This window comes from Bombina bombina, chromosome 2, assembly GCF_027579735.1.
Source record: "Bombina bombina isolate aBomBom1 chromosome 2, aBomBom1.pri, whole genome shotgun sequence".
Classification (NCBI taxonomy): domain Eukaryota; kingdom Metazoa; phylum Chordata; class Amphibia; order Anura; family Bombinatoridae; genus Bombina; species Bombina bombina.
This window is the reverse complement of record NC_069500.1, coordinates 675,388,483-675,405,169: the sequence shown is the minus strand read 5'-3', so window position 1 is coordinate 675,405,169 and position 16,687 is coordinate 675,388,483. Positions and strand designations below refer to the sequence as shown.

General features: G+C 36.2%; 1 protein-coding gene across 1 annotated transcript in view; it reads right to left on the bottom strand.

Moving 5' to 3' along the window:
- Nucleotides 1–16,687, bottom strand: part of SH3GL2 (SH3 domain containing GRB2 like 2, endophilin A1) — a 462,830-nt gene that overhangs the window by 292,288 nt on the left and 153,855 nt on the right. The window lies entirely within an intron of this gene.

The window sequence follows — 16,687 nt, the reverse complement described above, 5'->3', positions numbered from 1 at the left end:
ACACAATGGTTGGTTTCAGCAGGCCTGTTGTATAAGATAATATTTTTTTATGGTTACTAGGTTTGATAAACTTTGTTTATTTTTACTGCTGGGATTTATAAATTGTCTGTAGCTTGCATTTTGTTGCTCTTGTATTTTTCTTGTTTTTGGAGAATATATATTCCTTTTTTTTTTTTTTTTTAGAGTAAATAAATTCGAATTTTGTTTTCTGTAAAAATCTAATGAATTTTAGAGACCTGATATTTACTTGTTGTCTTGGTCCCATCTAGTTGCCATAGTCAAGTTCAAGTGATTGACTTCTGCTCCTTTATAAATGGAATATAATGTCCATTTTATAAAGATTGTAATTTTCTCGCACATTTTTCTATTTTTTTAACAAAGGATTAATGTCTGTGAATGTGTTACACCCAGAGCTGTAGCTTGCCCTATACATATGTTAATGTAAATTCCTTCCTGTTGGGGGAAGGTGCAGGAGGTAGTTTGGCAAGGTATAGTGTAAGTGTGGAACACACTACTTGGATTTAAAAGCAAAAACATTTTTTTTTTTTTTTTTTTTTTACATTTTCACTGTTTAAACTTAAAACATCTGAACGGTGTTAAAATTTAGACTGCATTTTCAATTTGGACTATATTTTAGGACTACTATTTTTTTTTTTTTTTTTTTTTTTAAATGCTTGATTTCTGCTCCTTATATACAAAGTTTCTCCTTTACAGAAAGTCTAAGTTGCTTAACTTCGGTTTAGTCTGGTGTTTCATTGCCCTACAGATATGATAATTCCTTGCATTTGCGGCAGGTAAAATAGTCTGGCAAACTATGCTGTGAGAGACACACTATTCAAAGTCTGTTCCCCAGATTTAAAATAAAGAATATTGAGCAATGGTTGGGAAAACTAAATTTAACTATATTACCACCTCTGCTGATCTAATTACTACCTCGTCTAGGTGGCTTAACTGCTTTGTCCTTTGTTCTGTAAAATTAGCATCTCAATGGTACCTTGTACATCCTGCGTTAACATTATGCTGTGAGAGACACACTATTCAGAGTCTGTTCCCCAGATAACATTCAGTGGTTAGGAAAATATTGATTCTAGTATATTTTTTATTATTATTTTAGTTCTAATGGCTATCTGCTAAAATGTCTGGGAAAAACTATATTTCACAGGAAATCTGTGATTATTTTAACAATTATATTCATAAATATAATGGTCCATTCCTCATCCCAAAAGCTAAAAAACCCAAGTGCAAAGGGGTTTTAGAGATACTAACACAGGTAGTAACTCTTTAAAAGATTAATAATAATAAAAGAAAATGTATGATAGCGCAGACAGTGATGTCAACAATAAGGGGACTAAAACATTATTGGAGACTTGACAGAGCAAAATACAGATCTTAAATTAAAATGAGATAAAACACAGTCTGACAGAGATTGTATTAAGCTTTCTGCTTTAACTAACACCATACAGATCGGTAAATTATGTCAATTAAAATGAACAGAACACAGCAGAAACGAATACTCAAATAAAATTACGGAGTTACAGATAAAAATAAAACAAGAAGAAAAAATAATTAGTGATATTTCTAATAATGAAGATTGTGATCACCTACTGTCACAAAAAAGAGAGCCAAAACAAGTGATAAAACAAGATAATATGCCACTGGGTCCCACTAAAAACTGAAGTTCTGTTCCAATTGTCCCTGTCATAATATCTGAGCATTTTAACACCCCGAAAGTTCCTACAGGTTTTTCAAATCAGACTAGGCCAATGAATGCAGCAGATAAAGACATTTTTCAGAAATGGTGGGGCACAATCCCCACAAACAGCTTTAATAACCTTCCACATTGGTATTACAAGGGGTCTGAAAAAGCCATAAAATTAGATATGAGCATGCAGGAATGGACAGAATTGCTTCAAGATGCCATGGGCCCCTATGCCAACAGGTTATTAGGATTCAACTCAAGCATATCTGATCAGGCTGGGAGAATAGTTAAAACCTTTTTCAATTTTAATAGTCTAGAAAAAGAGATTAGTAAAATTACCATGAGACTTCTAGATGGGCCATTTGAAGTAGCAAAAAGAGTTTTATTCTGGTGTGTGCTGTGCCAGCCACAGACCCAAATGGTCTGGGGGTCACCAGCTCACACACAGAGGGTACTTGAAGCTCTCCCCAGAAAATGTCAGGAGTCTGTAAAGCTGTATGATCCAAACTCCACAAACTTAGATATGGTGCTCACTAGAGCTGAGAAGTGGTGGAATTATCACCCATACACCATTAAGGCAATTTCTGCAGTGAAGCAGTCACTGGAGAACAATCTGAATATTCACAGGCAGAAATAAGAGAGGGGTAACAGAAGGAATGTTTCAGGATATCAGAATAGTAGAGGATCAAATACAGGAAACTGGAGAGACAGAAAATTAAATAGCGATATTAACAGAGGAGAAAACAAGTATAAAAATTGGAGACTGAGGCCAAATGAGATAAGCAATAAGGTCAACTTAAGTTATTGGGAACTCAAACAACAAAACAGGAGAATGAGAGATGAAATTGGGTTTCTAAAGGAACAGCTGACAGAGCTGGAGTGCTCAAATTAAATAATTTTTGTTTATAAGCATATTTGTTTGCAGTGCATTTGTATCATGTAATGTGTACTTTAGTTTTAAGTTCAATTAATAATTTTAAGTGTTTTTCATTATTAAGTTTTAAATGCCAATATTTAGAATGCATACGGCTAGATTTAGAGTTCTGCGGCCAAAGGGGTGCGTTAGCTACGCATGCTTTTTTTCTCCCGCATCATTTAAATACCGCTGGTATTTAGAGTTCACAGAATGGCTGCGTTAGGCTCCAAAAAGGGAGCGTACAGGCATATTTACCGCCACTGCAACTCTAGATACCAGCGTTGCTTATGGACGCGGCCAGCTTCAAAAACGTGCTTGTGCACGATTCCCCCATAGAAAACAATGGGGCTGTTTGAGCTGAAAAAAAACCTAACACCTGCAAAAAAGCAGCGTTCAGCTCCAAACGCAGCCCCATTGTTTACTATGCGGAAACACTTCCTAAGTCTGCACCTTACACCCTAACATGAACCCCGAGTCTAAACACCCCTAACCTTACACTTATTAACCCCTAATCTGCCACTCCGTACACCACCGCAAGCTACATTATAGCTATGTACCCCTAATCTGCTGCGCCTAACACCGCCGACCCCTATATTATATTTATTAACCCCTAATCTGCCCCCCTCAACGTCGCCTCCACCTGCCTACACTTATTAACCCCTAATCTGCCGAGCGGACTGCACTGCTACTATAATAAAGTTATTAACCCCTAATCCGCCTCACTCCTGCCTCAATAACCCTATAATAAATAGTATTAACCCCTAATCTGCCCTCCCTAACATCGCCGACACCTAACTTCAAGTATTAACCCCTAATCTGCCGATCGGAGCTCACCTCTACTCTAATAAATTTTTTAACCCCTAAAGCTAATTCTAACCCTAACCGTAACACCCCCCTAAGTTAAATATAATTTAAATCTAACTAAATAAATTAACTCTTATTAAATAAATTATTCCTATTTAAAGCTAAATACTTACCTGTAAAATAAACGCTAATATAGCTACAATATAAATTATAATTATATTGTAGCTATTTTAGGATTAATATTTATTTTACAGGCAACTTTGTATTTATTTTAACCAGGTACAATAGCTATTAAATAGTTAAGAACTATTTAATAGCTAAAATAGTTAAAATAATTACAAATTTACCTGTAAAAGAAATCCTAACCTAAGTTACAATTAAACCTAACACTACACTATCAATAAATTAATTAAATAAAATACCTACAATTAAACCTTACACTACACTATCAATAAATTAATTAAATAAAATACCTACAAATAAATACAATTAAATAAACTAACTAAAGTACAAAAAATAAAAAAGAACTAAGTTACAAAAAATAAAAAAATATTTACAAACATTAAAAAAATATTACAACAATTTTAAACTAATTACACATACTCTAAGCCCCCTAATAAAATAACAAAGCCCCCCAAAATAAAAAAAATGCCCTACCCTATTCTAAATTAAAAAAGTTCAAAGCTCTTTTACCTTACCAGCCCTGAAAAGGGCCCTTTGCGGGGCATGCCCCAAAGAATTCAGCTCTTATGCATGGAAAAAAACACACGATACCCCCCCCAACATTACAACCCACCACCCACATACCTCTAATCTAACCCAAACCCCCCTTAAATAAACCTAACACTAAGCCCCTGAAGATCTCCCTACCTTGTCTTCACCTCACCGGGTCCCGATCTGTCCAGAAGAGCCTCCGATGTCTTGATCCAAGTCCAAGCGGGGGGCTGAAGAGTGACGTCCATCCTCGGGCTGAAGTCTGGATCCAAGCGGCGGCTGAAGAAATCCATCATCGGGCTGAAGTCGGAAGTCCATCATCGGGATGAAGTCTTCTATAAAGCAGCATCTTCAATCTTCTTTCTTCCGGAGCGGAGCAGAGTCATCTTCTTCCCAGCCGAAGCGGATCCATCCTCTTCTAACGACGCCTACTCGCCGAATGACGGTTCCTTTAAATGACGTCATCCAAGATGAATTCCGATTGGCTGATAGGATTCTATCAGCCAATCGGAATTAAGGTAGGAAAATTCTGATTGGCTGATGGAATCAGCCAATCAGATTCAAGTTCAATCCGATTGGCTGATCCGATCAGCCAATCAGATTGAGCTTGCATTCTATTGGCTGTTCCGATCAGCCAATAGAATGCAAGCTCAATCTGATTGGCTGATTCCATCAGCCAATCAGAATTTTCCTACCTTAATTCCGATTGGCTGATAGAATCCTATCAGCCAATCGGAATTCGAGGGACGCCATCTTGGATGACGTCATTTAAAGGAACCGTCATTCGGCGAGTAGGCGTCGTTAGAAGAGGATGGATCCGCGTCGGCTTGGAAGAAGATGGCTCCGCTCCGGAAGAAAGAAGATTGAAGATGCTGCTTGATAGAAGACTTCATCCCGATGATGGATTTCTTCAGCCACCGCTTGGATCCAGACTTCAGCCCGAGGATGGACGTCACTCTTCAGCCCCCCGCTTGGGCTTGGATCAAGACATCGGAGGCTCTTCTGGACAGATCGGGACCCGTTGAGGTGAAGACAAGGTAGGGAGATCTTCAGGGGCTTAGTGTTAGGTTTATTTAAGGGGGGTTTGGGTTAGATTAGGGGTATGTGGGTGGTGGGTTGTAATGTTGGGGGGGGTATTGTATGTATTTTTTTTCCATGCAAAAGAGCTGAATTCTTTGGGGCATGCCCCGCAAAGGGCCCTTTTCAGGGCTGGTAAGGTAAAAGAGCTTTGAACTTTTTTAATTTAGAATAGGGTAGGGCATTTTTTTTATTTTGGGGGGCTTTGTTATTTTATTAGGGGGCTTAGAGTATGTGTAATTAGTTTAAAATTGTTGTAATATTTTTCTAATGTTTGTAAATATTTTTTTATTTTTTGTAACTTAGATCTTTTTTATTTTTTGTACTTTAGTTAGTTTATTTAATTGTATTTATTTGTAGGTATTTTATTTAATTAATTTATTGATAGTGTAGTGTAAGGTTTAATTGTAGGTATTTTATTTAATTAATTTATTGATAGTATAGTGTTAGGTTTAATTGTAGATAATTGTAGGTATTTTATTTAATTAATTTATTGATAGTGTAGTGTTAGGTTTAATTGTAACTTAGGTTAGGATTTATTTTACAGGTAATTTTGTAATTATTTTAACTAGTTAACTATTAAATAGTTATTAACTATTTAATAGCTATTGTACCTGGTTAAAATAAATACAAAGTTGCCTGTAAAATAAATATTAATCCTAAAATAGCTACAATATAATTATAATTTATATTGTAGCTATATTAGCGTTTATTTTACAGGTAAGTATTTAGCTTTAAATAGGAATAATTTATTTAATAAGAGTTCATTTATTTCGTTAGATTTAAATTATATTTAACTTAGGGGGGTGTTAGGGTTAGGTTTAGAATTAGCTTTAGGGGTTAAAAAATTTATTAGAGTAGAGGTGAGCTCCGATCGGCAGATTAGGGGTTAATACTTGAAGTTAGGTGTCGGCGATGTTAGGGAGGGCAGATTAGGGGTTAATACTATTTATTATAGGGTTATTGAGGCAGGAGTGAGGCGGATTAGGGGTTAATAACTTTATTATAGTAGCGGTGCAGTCCGCTCGGCAGATTAGGGGTTAATAAGTGTAGGCAGGTGGAGGCGACGTTGAGGGGGGCAGATTAGGGGTTAATAAATATAATATAGGGGTCGGCGGTGTTAGGGGCAGCAGATTAGGGGTTCATAGCGATAACGTAGGTGGCAGCGGTGTGCGGTCGGCAGATTAGGGGTTAGAAATTTTTAATAGAGTGGCGGCGATGTGGGGTGACCTCGGTTTAGGGGTGTATAGATAGTTTATGGGTGTTAGTGTACTTTAGAGCACAGTAGTTAAGAGCTTTATAAACCGGCGTTAGCCCAGAAAGCTCTTAACTACTGACTTTTTTCTGCGGCTGGAGTCTTGTCGTTAGATTTCTAACGCTCACTTCAGCCACGACTCTAAATACCGGCGTTAGAAAGATCCCATTGAAAAGATAGGATACGCAATTGACGTAAGGGGATCTGCGGTATGGAAAAGTCGCGGCTGGAAAGTGAGCGTTAGACCCTTTCCTGACTGACTCCAAATACCAGAGGGCGGTAAAAACCAGCGTTAGGAGCCTCTAACGCTGGTTTTGACGGCTACCGCCCAACTCTAAATCTAGCCGATAGTTAATTGATGCATTTTCTTTAAATTTCCATGTAAACTGTCTGAAGTCTTATTTTGCAGGAAGAAAACCAATGAAGATAGAAAGCTTCTAACCTTTCCTTCCAGCTTTTCCCAATAACACATATTATAGATTGTTATTTTTCAGGTGCCATCAGGACTGATCTAACCAAGAATCAGTGATGGTGGAGTTGGACAAATTAAATAAGTATAAAATGTATCACAATGGAGATGTAAAATGGGGCATTAGGCCAAAATAATATATAGCATAAATGGGTAAATAATAATATAGGACAAGCAACATAAGTTCAAGTAAGGGGCGAGTGGGATGATGCAATAATAGAGGCACATCCCAACTTGAAATTAATAACTGTGAATGTGGTTTCTACTGCAGATGGAGTGTTGTAGTGTGAAGTAAATATATGCCTGGTTTTAATCTCTTTTCATTCCTTTGAGGGTCTTGGAAAAAAACAAAGTGGTTCAAAGAGAGAGACGATTGGTAAAGCAAAAGCAAGGACCAGATGCCAAAAGATGGCAACGAAGAACTTCACTGAACCATTATAACTTTTGTTTTATAGGCACAATTCTCACTTTATTAATAAAGATTTTACTACACGCATACCCATCTAGTGTACCCACACTCACGCACTTATACGTGAACTTTTAATTTTTCCAATTTTAAGACCATTGTATAAATGTTACTAATGGGATTTAGCATAGGACTTTGTGTCTATGTATAATATTGAGTGCAATTTTATTTAATGAATTGTATAAAGTTAGACTAGGAATTGACAGTCCTAGGAAAGTTCAGCGACAAGAGCTCATATCGCAGAGGGAATGATTCTGAAGGGATGGTGGGAGAATTTTTCCTGTAAGGTTTTCGCTCCCACTGTGTTCTTCTGTACTAGTGGGTATAACTAGAAAACTGGGCAACATAGGAGAAGAAAAAGTGAGGGAATGTGGTGACATAGCTTACTGACCTAGCTGTTATTAAAATCCCTTCCCCCCCAGATGCACCTTTCTCTCTGAACTAAAGACACTCCCAATAGCCTTTGACTGGCATTTGATAAACCACTCCCTATTGAATTGGGGTATAAAAAACTGGAACACCAAAGCCTCTCTCTCTCCTTCTTATCCTGTTCCTGCTGAAAAGATGGCTGATGTTGGACACCCTGGAGAATGTGGCTAAGTATATTCCTTGGATAAAATCCAAGATTATTTTAGCAGTGTAGGAGAAATTGGGGTTGTGGTAAAATTGCCATGTATTAATTATTTGGACTGTTTTGCTGTAAAATAGATGTGTATATATACCTGCAAATTTTTATCTTATTATTAACATATAATATTCCTAATAAACTCGTTGGGAAAAAAATTGGAGACCCTTTTAATTAATAACCACAATGTTTAGAGGATATCAGGAAAAAAATGGATAATATTAAGGTAAATAAAACTCCAGGCCCAGATGGAATACACCCAAGGGTGTTAAGGGAATTTAGCACTGTTTTAGACAAACCACTACTCTTAATTTTTCAAGACTCATTATCCTCAGGCATGGTACCCCAGGATTGTTTTAAAGCTGATGTGGTGCCACTCTTGAAAAAGGGAAGCAGGGATGATCCAGGAAGCTATAGACCAGTTAGTCTGACATTAATAGTGGGGAAGATATTTGAAGGGATTATAAGGGATTATATTGAGGAGCATATTTGTTTAAACAAGATTATGAGTTCTAGCATGGTTTTAGGAGAAATAGATCATGTCAAACTAATCTAATTAGATTCTATGAGGAAGTAAGTAAAAATATAGATGAAGGGGAATCAGTTGATGTGATATACTTAGATTTTGGTAAGGCATTTTGATAAAGTGCCACATGAGAGATTAATGCACAAAATTAAGGGCCTGGGAATAGCTGAAATTGTTAGCTCATGGATAAATAACTGGATAAAATATAGGGAGCAACGATTAGTAGTAAATGGATCATACTCAGATTGAACAAAGGTAATCAGAGTCCCCCAGGGATCAGTACTGGGCCCTGTTCTTTTTAATATTTTTATAAATGACTTGGAGCAAGGATTAAATAGCGACATCTCTATTTTTGCAGATGATACTAAGTTAAGTAAGGTCATTAGGTCAGAGCAGGATGAACTTTTGTTAGAAAGGGATCTGCAAAAATTAGAAGTATGGGCAAGTAAATGGAAAATGAGATTTAATACAGGAAAATGCAAGGTTCTACATTTTGGAAGTAAAAATAAGCAGGCAACGTATTTTTTAAATGGGACAAGACTTAGCCAAACAGAGGAGGAAAGGGATTTGGGAGTAGTAATAGATAACAAGCTAAAGATGGGTTTCACAATGCAGGGCAGCGGCTTCAAAGGCTAATAAGATACTAGCATGTATTAAAAGAGGCATTGATTCAAGGGAGGAAAGCATAATTCTGTCACTATATAAAGTCCTGGTAAAACATCACCTTAAATATGGATTGCAGTTCTGGGGACCGATCGCAAAAAAAGATATTGCAGAAATAGAAAAAGTTCAGAGAAGGGCCACAAAGCTAATAAGGGGATTGGATAATTTAACCTACGAGGAGAGGCTAGCCAAACTGGGTCTGTTTTCTTTAGAAAAAAGGCGCTTGAGAGGTGACATGATTACTTTATATAAATATATTCAAGGCCGATATACAGAGATGGCAGAAGCTCTGTTTATTCCAAGAAAATTGTTTCTGACAAGAGGTCACAATTTAAGGTTGGAGGAAAGGAGAGTTAATCTCCTGCAATGGAAACGTTTTTTCACTGTAAGAGCAATAAAATTGTGGAACTCATTACCAAAGGAGGTAGTGAATGCCAATACCCTAGAAACATTTAAAAATAGTCTGGATACATTTCTGTATATAAACAAAATTCATGGATACGATTGCTAGTATTAAATGGGTCACCTTTTAGTGGGGTTATTTAAAGGGACAGTCAACACCAGAATTTTTGTTGTTTTAAAAGATAGATAATCCCTTAATTACCAATTCCCTAGTTTTCCATAACCAACACAGTTATAATTATACACCTTTTACCTCTGTAATTACCTTGTATCTAAGCATTAGCCCCCTCACTTCAGTTCTTTTGACAGACTTGCATTTTAGCCAATCAGAGCTGTCTCCATGGCAAAATCACGTGCATGAGCTCAGTGTTATCTATATGAAACACGTGAACTAATGCCCTCTAGTGGTGAAAAACTATCAAAATGCATTTAGATTAGAGGCGGCCTTCAAGGTCTAAGAAATTAGCATATGAACTAGGTTTAGCTTTCAACTAAGAATACCAAGAGAACAAAGCAAAATTGGTGATAAAAGTAAATTGGAAAGTTGTTTAAAATTACATGCCCTATTTGAAACATGAAAGGTTTTTTTGGACTTTTTTTGTCCCTTTAATCTTAACTGGAGCTTTTTGTAAGTATTTTAGATTTGTATAGGTTGAACTCGATGGATTTCGGTCTTTTTTCAACCTTATCTACTATGTTACAATTCTAGAGATAGGTAATGGCTAATCAGTTAATATTGAGTATATGATGAATGATGAAGGGACACTAAAATCAAAATTAGCTTTCATGATTCAGAAAGAGCAGTTTTAAAAGACTTCCCAGTTAATTTCTCTGTCAAATCTTTTTATATGCACATTTTCAGAGTCACCAACTTCTACTGAGCATGTGCAGTGTATACGTTTGAGTTTGTAAATTGACTCATGGCTGTCACATGATACAGCGGGCTGGCAAATTAAAGTAAATTTGTAAGAAAAAAAATGTACTGCTTATTTAAAAATCAGAGTAAGTGCTATTGCATTCTCTTTTTATTATGCATTTCTACCAAATCTAATGGTACTTTAAAGGGACATAAATGCTAGATAGAAGATAGATGCATTCAAAGAAAAGAGTAGTCTAGGAATAACATATAGATGTATATTTTAAAGTTTAATTAGCTGTTTAAATATTGACAAAATAAGTGTAAAGCTTTAGTGTCTATAAAACAATGGGAGTTGCCATATTGTAACTTAGGCTACCTTCTCTGCTGTGGCCAATTAGGGACAGTTTTAAATAGAGCAAACGATTACGGCTTAATTGCCGAAACATGTCAGCAATCAGTCACTGAAGTGAAGCTATCTCCAACTGCTGCACAGCTTGTGAATCCTATACCCTTGTTGGGACAAAGAGTTTTTATTTGCAATAAAAGAAACTGGAACTTACCACCGGCTGTCTGTGCATCTCATTTTGTTATTGTTGAAATTACAGTTTTAAATAGGTCACTAGAGTTTGCAGCCAATAGCTGTGTGGAATATAACAGTGTTCTGCACTTCCATCTTTAACAGGAACTGAAAAGCTCACAATTTTACAATGGAATTACAGGAAAAGGGGACAAAATAAACAATGAAAGTATAATGCAATTTTTTTTCTATAAAAGATTTATAATTTTATATTACCATCTCAAAGTGTTTAAAGTCCCTTTAATTATAAGGGAGGAGAAACATGTGGAAGAAAGATGGCAGCTGTTATAGCAAGATGATAAAATAATTCTGTTGCTTAAAATGTAAAGCGAAGCCAGTCTCATAACATGAGGCAGAGAAGCAATGTTTAACAAGAAGTTTGGTAAGTATAAGAAAAGCTCCCATATCCAGAAAAACATCATAAGGAAATAATGAATGCACTTGTTATTATCATTTATTTGTAAAGTGTCGCTAAATTCCAGTGACAAAGATTTGTGATAAGACACAAAAACATAACAGACTAAACAAATCTAGTACATGTGGATCAGAGCCTGTTCCGAAGAGCTTACAGTCTACAGATAGCAGCTCTCAGAATATTTTTTTTTTTTCATCTAAGGTTTCCGCTCACATTTCAAGGACAACATACGTGAATCAGCAACGCAGGACCTTTATTACATGGCTCCATAAGTTCAACAATGTTTTGGACTTAAAGTGAAGGTAAACTTTGATGAATGAAAGCCCGTTTTTTTAAAAAATACTAATAAAAACAGGGGCACTTTCATTAATCAAAGTTTAGAAAGCAGCCGTTTTGATTAAAAATTTACCTTTGTTTTTTTCACAGCCAGAGCAGCTTCTCCCTCCTGGAAATCCTCTCTTCACATGTCATCAATGACTAATCCAGCTTCCTCCAATCACGGCATGGCCTCAGGCAATGACTACCCTGGGGGGAAAGCCGTGATTGGAGAAAGCCAGATTAGTCATTGATGTCGTGTGAAGAGAGGATCTCCGGGTGGGGGAAGCTGCTCTGGGCTGTGAAAAGAAGAGAGGTAAGTTTTTAATCAAAACGGCTGCTTTCTAAACTTTGATGAATGAAAGTGCCCCTGTTTTTAATAGTATTTTTAAAAAACGGGCTTTCATTCATCAAAGTTTACCTTCACTTTAACACTGTTTGTTGGATTTCATAATGATGTTTTAATTCATACAACTTCATCACTTGATTAATAAAGAAAAAAAACAACCAGTATAATTTTCTATGTCTGAAAGCAAATACAAAAATAATAAAAAGGGCAATATATAAGGAATAACAAACAAACCAAATGACATAAAAGCATCAATTACCACAGAGTAGCAGTTATGTAAAAAGCCTGTCTTTCAAGAATTCAGCAACCAGAAGTTATCACAACTTACATAAAACACGCAAAGTATTTTACTAGGTGAACTTAAAATACATTTAAAAGGATATGAAACACAAAAATATTTTTTTGGGATTTAGATAGCTAATGCAATTTTAAACAACTTTTTAATTGACTTCTATTATAAATATTTCTTTGTTCACTTGGTATCTTTTGTTGGAAAGCAGGGATGTAAGATCAGAAGCTTGCACGTGTTAGGAGCACTATATGGTAGCAGGTTTGCAAGAATGTTAGCAGCACTATTTCCTGTCATGTAGTGCTCCAGATACCTACTTAGGTATCTCTTCAACAAAGAATATCATGAGAACAAAGCAAATTGTATAGTAGAAGCAAATTGAAGTAATAGAAGTAAACTTTAACATTGTATGCTCTGTCTGAATCACAAAATACATTTTGGGGGTTTTATATCCCCTTTAAACAAACATATTGATACAAACCACATAAAAAAAAGCTCTAAATCAATTATAAAATAAGCTTCAACCCAGAAATGATGTCATATTTCTGATGAGAATCTGGTTGCCGCAGCAACAAGATGAGACAAAATTAACACAATAAAAAGCTTTGCATTGCTGAAACATTGAAGCTATTCTCTTCTTAATATAATGGGTCATAATTAAATTAGAAAACAAATTAATTTCATTTACATCCCCCAAAAATGTAATCTTTCAAATAGAAAATGAGTGTATCCCTCTATATTGCGTGGAATAAATATTCTTTAAAAATAAATAACTCCTTGAGTACAAATATTAATTATTCATACTATATAAACCAGTCTATGGAAGATGCAGTTAATGGACTGAAATATTAAAAGCAGCCTCAAACAGTTTGAGTTAAAAACAATACTATTACTTGCATACCCATTACTAATGTCAAAAGGCTTACATAGGTTCATCTAACAACTATCTCATTCTTGATTATTCCAATTATAAACAAGTAAATAACACAGCGTTATACAAAGAGATCTAATGCATTTCTCTTTTTCAGAGTAAGCTTTTCATATTACTGCCTTTGGGGGGTTCCTCAAGATGTAGGGGTCGATCCGATAAAAATCATCGCCCGCAAAAGCCGGCGACGCCAATATTTGCGCGGGTTTGGTATCCTATATACGGCGTAACCTAGAAGTTACGCGCGTATATTTCTGCCGTCGCCCGTAGTTTTTTGGGCCATAGGCAGGTATACCAAACCCACGCAGTTTGGTATCCAATATGCAGCGTAAGGACTTACGTGGCGAAAATGGAGAAAACTTACTCCATTTTCACCTCGCCACAAAAAGCAGCCGTAAGAAGCCTTACGCTGACTATTGGAGACCCGTAACTTCCTAAACTGGCTGCTAAAATAAACCTAACACCTAACGCATGCGCAATGTCTATCTCCCTGTCTATCTCCCTGTCAACCGCGATCTGCTAAAATAAACCTAACACCTAATGCATGCGCAATGTCTATCTCCCTGTCAACCGCGATCTGCTAAAATAAACCTAACACCTAACGCATGCGCAATGTCTATCTCCCTGTCAACCGCGATCTGCTAAAATAAACCTAACACCTAACGCATGCGCAATGTCAACCGCAATCCCCCCCCCCCGAAATCCCTAATAAAGTTATTAACCCCTAAACCGCCGCTCCCGGACCCCGCCGCCATCTACATAAACTAACCCCCTACTGTGAGCCCCTAAAACCGCCGCCATCTACCTTATCTATCCCCTAATCTGACCCCTTACACCGCCGCCATCTCTATTAAAATGATTAACCCCTAATTTAATCTACCTACCCCGCCGCCAGCTATATTATCTATATTAACCCTAAGTATATTATAGTTAATATAGGTATTACATTATATATATTAACTATATTAACCCTAATTATATTAGGGTTAATATAGTTAATATAGTTACTATAGTATTTATATTAACTATATTAACTCTATCTAATCCTAACACCCCTAACTAAATTTATATTAAATTAATCTAATTCATTTATAAACTAAAATATTCCTATTTAAATCTAAATACGTACCTATAAAATAAACCCTAAGATAGCTACAATATAATTAATAATTACATTGTAGCTATGTTAGGGTTAATATTTATTTTACAGGTAAATTGTTAATTATTTTAACTAGCTATAATAGATATTAAATAGTTATTAACTATTTAATATCTACCTAGTTAAAATAATTACCCAATTACCTGTAAAATAAATCCTAACCTAAGTTACAAATACACCTACACTATCAATAAATTAAATAAACTACAAACATCTATTCTAAGCCCCCTAATAAAATAATAAACCCCCAAAATAAAAAATATTCCCTGCCCTATTCTAAATTAAACAAATTTCAAAGCTCTTTACCTTACCAGCCCTTAAAAGGGCCTTTTATGGGGCATGCCCCAAAGAATTCAGCTCTTTTGCATACAACAAATACAATCCCCCCCCCCCCCATTACAACCCACCACCCACATACCCCTATTCTAAAACCACCCAAACCCCCCTTAAAAAAGCCTAACACTACCCCCCTGAAGATCTCCCTACCTTGTCTTCACCACACCGGATTGAGCTCGCATTCTATTGGCTGATCGGAACAGCCAATAGAATGCGAGCTCAATCTGATTGGCTGTTCGGATCAGCCAATCGGATTGAACTTGAATCTGATTGGCTGATTCAATCAGCCAATCAGATTTTTCTAACTTAATTCCGATTGGCTGATAGAATCCTATCAGCCAATCGGAATTCGGCGGACGCCATCTTGGATGACGTCATTTAAAGGTACCTCATTCGTAGTACAGCAGTCGGCCGGGATGGATGCTCCGCGGCGGCGGAGCGAAGAAAGAAGATTGAAGATGCCGCCGGAAGAATGAAGACTTTGCTGCCGCTTGGAGGAAGACGTCGCCGGAGGAAGAATTCTTCTTTGCCGCTTGGAGGAAGACATCGCCCGGATCGGATCAGGAGTTCGGCCCGGTGTGGTGAAGACAAGGTAGGGAGATCTTCAGGGGGGTAGTGTTAGGCTTTTTTAAGGGGGGTTTGGGTGGTTTTAGAATAGGGGTATGTGGGTGGTGGGTTGTAATGGGGGGGGGGGGGGATTGTATTTGTTGTATGCAAAAGAGCTGAATTCTTTGGGGCATGCCCCACAAAAGGCCCTTTTAAGGGCTGGTAAGGTAAAGAGCTTTGAAATTTGTTTAATTTAGAATAGGGCAGGGAATTTTTTTTATTTTGGGGGTTTATTATTTTATTAGGGGGCTTAGAATAGATGTAATTAGCTTAAAAATCTTGTAATCTTTTTTTTATTTTTTGTAATTTAGTGGGTTTTTTTTTTGTAATTTAGTTTAGTTAATTTAATTGTATTTTTAGATAGATGTTTGTAGTTTATTTAATTTATTGATAGTGTAGGTGTATTTGTAACTTAGGTTAGGATTTATTTTACAGGTAATTGGGTAATTATTTTAACTAGGTAGATATTAAATAGTTAATAACTATTTAATATCTATTATACCTAGTTAAAATAATTAACAATTTACCTGTAAAATAAATATTAACCCTAACATAGCTACAATGTAATTATTAATTATATTGTAGCTATCTTAGGGTTTATTTTATAGGTAAGTATTTAGATTTAAATAGGAATATTTTAGTTTATAAATGAATTAGATTAATTTAATATAAATTTAGTTAGGGGTGTTAGGGTTAGATAGAGTTAATATAGTTAATATAAATACTATAGTAACTATATTAACTATATTAACCCTAATATAATTAGGGTTAATATAGTTAATATATATAATGTAATACCTATATTAACTATAATATACTTAGGGTTAATATAGATAATATAGCTGGCGGCGGGGTAGGTAGATTAAATTAGGGGTTAATCATTTTAATAGAGATGGCGACGGTGTAAGGGGCTTACATTAGGGGTTAATAATTTTAATATAGATGGCGGCGGTGTTAGGGGCTCACTTTAGGGGGTTATAGATATAATATAGCTGGCGGCGGGGTACAGGAGCGGCGCTTTAGGGGTTAATAACTTTATTAGGTTGCGGCGGAGTACGGGAGCGGCGGTTTAGGGGTTAATAGCTTTTTTATTGTTAGGCTAGTGAGGGGGGATAGCGGATAGAGGGTTAGACGTGTCGGGCTATGTTAGGGAGGCGTGTTAGACTTGTCGGGCTATATTAGGGAGGCGTGTTAGACAGTGCGGGTGTTTTAGACTTTAGTCAGGTTTTATAGGCGCC